Consider the following 5054-nt stretch of genomic DNA (forward strand, 5'->3'; position numbering starts at 1 on the left):
TTAGTGCAGCGCGTGGAACTGTCGACCGGGTAGCAGTCTAGCTACGTCAGCCGAGCCTTGTGTAGAAAAACGACTTGAAAATGCTATGTACATTGCCTCGTTGCGCCATCTATCGGACGCGATATGTACGCGAATAATTTCAGGGCGTGAAACGGAAAAAATAAAAACTCGCTTTTCTAGACGAAAACGAAACGCGCCGAGCAGAAAACGAACAATTACGACCATTTCTAGGAAATGTCTAGCTACTAGTCTGTGGGCTTATGTAAAAAAAGCAAAATTTTGGGTAGATTCTTGGCACCCATGTTTAAACACACCTAAAAACATCACTGATTAAGAAAAAAATGAGTGCCAGTTTTTCCATTAACATTTAGGGCCGCCATTTTGAATTTCAAAATGGCCGCGTTTTTTAAAGCAATTTTTTTTTTTTTTTGGTATTCAACATTATTTTAAACGTATAATCGAAATGTGTTCATAGAGTTTGGGTACCAAATGCATTATAGTTGAGACTACTTTTCATCTGAACTCTGTTTGCATGGATAGAAACAGGTTTTCGACGTTATTATCAAGAAATATATATAATCTTACCAAGCATTTTAAATTTTTTTAAAGCAATCGGACTCTATTTTAATGTTTTAAATAATTTCACCATCGTACAGGCACTGAATGGAGCAATATGGCGCCAATGTGCCGTTAAGAAATATCCATCCATCCACCCCGCATCTTATTACTGGTGTGACAAATATTTTCTGCTCACAGTATGTAATGCGTGATGCATATCTAATGTGAACCAAACAACTTAGACCTAATGCTTTATTTCAGAAAACCAAGAGTGCACAGTGGGCATTTGTATCGTGATAGAAATGCGTAAAAGAGAGACTAACTCAAAGAGGTCTGGTTTTTATTCAACATGTACTAATGGCGTCCAGGAACCGTCTGCTAAGCCAGACAGTCAGACTGTCTACCAGCCCATTCGAATGCCACGGGGTGATGTGATTGGCTGCTGCCAACATCACACCACTTAGTGGGCGTGTACACCCGGCTTTACAATGCGTGGTCTACGTGACTTAGATCACGTATGTCTACACGTTGCAGACATCCCATCTCATAAAATACAAGGCATTGAGATTTTTGGCAACATAATTTATTATATAGTGTTTTACCACGTTAACCATGGCGTTCAGTGAAGAACCAGCACGGAAAAAGCATGCGATTGAATCTTCCATTGACTTTCGACTCTGCTTGTTGTGTCAAGGAGACAAGTTCACTAACATAAAAGGTGATCATCAGATGGAGCAACTGCGACAGCCAGAATTGGAATCGTACCAACCATTGGTGGACTGTATAAAGAATAGGGCTTCATACCAAAACCCTGAGTATGTTCGTTTGCATGAAAAACTGAGTGGCATATCTGGTGAAGAACTGAACAACCAACATGCAGTGTGGCACAAATCATGTCATGGTAAAGCAACACACAAACAACACATTGAGAGAGACAAAGTTAGATATGACAAAGCGATTTTATCCAAACAGTCAAGTGTATTGTCATACAGCAAAGTCGGCGGTCGCCCTACCGCGTCCCAAACATCTAACACCCCAAACCAGGCAACTGCTGCATCTACCAGATCACTAACAAGATCTCGTTACCCTCAGTTCCAAAGGGAACAATGTTTCTACTGTCAAAACGAGAAGATTTGTGGTGGTAAGACAGAGCGCCTTGTTACTTGTCGAAGTTCCAATGTTGGAGTGTCAATCCAAGACATAGTTGATGTTAGCGGGAATGAACAGTGGAAAGTAAATCTAGCACACATCATAACTGATGCAGACTTTCTTTCAAGAGATATTAAATATCACAAAAATTGCCATACCGCTAACTGGCGCAAGTACATACAAGCCAAAGAAAGAATCGTCAACAGAGAAACGTCCGCTCAGGCAGAAAATACAGTGCAATTTATTTCTGCAGAGATAGAGTTCAGTGCTGAATTGCAGGACTCGCTAGATCAAGGAAGCATCCTTACCTTGAGTGAAGTAGCAACACGATACAATCATATGATGCGCGATCATGGCATTCTAAACCAACAGATTACACGTGCAATGCTCCTCACCAAAATAGAAGAACAAGTATCGAACTTTACGATTACTGAAGCAAAAGGAAGAAAACCTGCAGTCATTTATTCTAAAGAAACTGTTCGGTCAGCAATAGATACTGTTATGGAGGAACGTGATGTCTTAGCTATCAGAGGAGACATGAAGGCCATGTTTCATTGCGCAAAACTGATCAGGCAATCTATCTTGCAATCGCGTAAATCAAACACATGGACATTTAACGGTTCATTGACAGATTGCGAAGAACAGTGTGTACCTGCAGAACTAATCACTATGATGAGGTGGACAGTACAAGGAGCTCAATCTGCATCAACAGACACGCGTGCCAAAGAGCTTAAGAACACATGTCGCATTCTTTCACATTCCATAGTGCAAGCATGCAAGACAAAGAGACAAATGTCTCTAACACCAAAATCAAGTACAGCTGAATTTCGGTGCAAATTTGAGAGTCCTTACTCAGTAGGAATCTCATTGTACATGTATCACAGTTTCCGCAGTCAAAAGGCAATAACGCTGCTGAACAATGCAGGCGTAGGAGTTACATATGACAGAGTACAGAAGATATGTAACAGCATTGCCCATTCCGTATGCGAAAACATGAGAGAGTTTGGTGTTTATGTTCCACCGGGCCTTCTGAAAAAGAAGACCATACGAGCATCATTGGATAACATTGACAAGAAAGTGGATACTCCAGATGGGAAACACAGTTTCCATGGCATGGCCATTGGAGTGTATCAGTCATCAGGTGATAGTGAAACGATAGTTAATCAACTTCATCTCAGTAGCCAACAATCTGTATCAGAAACTCTTAGCAATGTCCCGCAAACAGTTATCCAGTTACTACCTTGCGCTATCGAAGGCAGTCCGAAACCACAGACAAGTCCACAGTATGCCAGCTACAAGATGGGCGTATATGACAAGCTGTACAATGCTTCACAAGTCAATGACCTCGCTTGGATGATTGCTCGTTACTGTAACAGAGGAAACTCGTCAACAAACATCAACTTGCCTGAAGCTCCAGATTTGTCCGATTCAAGTACATCACAGCCTGATGAATCAGCAGAAAGCACCAAAGAACCTCAGCGATTGGTAGCACAAAGCATTGAAAAGCAACAAGTGCATTTGTGGTCAGCTTATAACTCGCTCGTACACACCCCAGATGATCAGGGTGACTTACCAGTAATCGACAAGACGTTCAGTCTGCCTATCATCAATGCTGCTGCTACTGAATGGCCCACATTAATTACTGCCTTAGATCAGTTGACTAGATTGAACGCAGTTGTGTCTGGACCAAACAGTACTCTCGTTGTGACTTTAGATATGGACTTATACAAGAGAGTTGTGAAACTCGAGTATCTACATCCAGAGTTTAAAAACAAGTGGGTGTTCAGCCCAGGAGGATTCCACACAGTGATCTGTGCACTTCGATGACTGGGACGGACAATTGAAGGCAGTGGTCTTGATGACGCATGGCAAGAAGCAGATCTGTACAGTAGCGTGACTGTATCACAGATTTTAAATGGCAATCATTACAACAGAGCGATCGAAGCGCACCAGTTAACTCTTCAGGCACTCTTCGATCTCTGGATGGAGAAATTCCTTGAGGATCAACCTGTTGTACGTGACGCCTTGGTAGCCAGCGTAAAGCAGCTGACTGAAGCATGCCGGGATAAGACAGGCGTTGCAGAAGCACACCAGGCGTTCAAAATGGATATAGAATTCTTAAATCTTGAGAAACAGCTACGGGAGTTTGACGCTAGTCGTAAGACAGACCCAATGTTTCAATGGGCTAGAATGTACATGCGGCAGGTGATGACACTGTTACAGTTCCAGAGGGCTATACGGGAAGGTAACTGGCACCTCTACTTGGTATCACTTGAGCATCTTTGCAAGTACTTCTTTGCATATGCCAGGCTAGATTATGCTCAAAACATTCCAGAGTTCATCGCACGCATGGATTCCATAAAAACCTCTGATCCAGAACTATGGCAGAGCTTCACCAATGGTGAGTTTGCAGTGAATACCAGCAACCGTATTCCATTCACACGAATTGGTGTTGATCAGGCGATGGAACACCTCAACAAATCAACAAAAGGCCAAGGAGGGATCTCTGGAATAACAACATCTCCAGCAACGCTCTTGAAGTTTTGTCTCACTGCTCCGGAGCTGGCACGACTTGCTGATGAGTCAGAACGACTTGTAGCTACTACTAGCACAATTTCACCACCACAGCATCATCAACTCTCTCAGTCAAAAATTGCTCGCCAAGAACGCTCCATTGCTCAGCTGAAGTCAGTGTTAGCACCCTGCAACTTATTCCAAACGGAGGCTGGTAGCGAGAACTCGGACTGCAGAGGCTGCATGTACAAACTCATGTCAAAGGAGATCATCCCAGACGAAGTTCACCAAAGTATCCTAGCAACAGAGGAGAATGGCATGGAAGCTTACAAAACGTTTGTAGAGGAACGCATCATCGGGAGTCGCAATTTGTGGGACAAGATGACCAAAGTCAAGCAGAAGACATGGATGTCTGCTGCAAAAGACATTAAATTGAACACAGGGTCTGAGGTGTTGACCTTGAAGGCAACCACATCACTCTTTGCCAGACTGCTGGTTATTGCCCGGTCATCTCGAGAGAGTGTCGATCTGGAAGAAGTGATTGGCATGCATGAGTTTGCCTACACGAACAAAGTTCTCATGGCACCGGATGGATCTATTCATCCCACAACGAACAAGAGCACAGTGATAAGGCTTCTGGAAGATTTGGTGGCCAACGACACAGTTCAAACTTCTGCACAGCCCACCGAGTTTGAAGAGGGATTGGAGACGTGTCTTGTAGTTGATGGCATGGGAGTGGTACAGGAGTTAATGGCAATCAAGAATTTCAAGACTTGCAAAGAGCTTGCAACATCCTTCGTCACACTCATTGACTCAAAGGCTCGAGGATATTG

The sequence above is a fragment of the Priapulus caudatus genome, unplaced genomic scaffold (assembly GCF_000485595.1).
Source record: "Priapulus caudatus unplaced genomic scaffold, Priapulus_caudatus-5.0.1 Scaffold807, whole genome shotgun sequence".
NCBI lineage: Eukaryota > Metazoa > Priapulida > Priapulimorpha > Priapulimorphida > Priapulidae > Priapulus > Priapulus caudatus.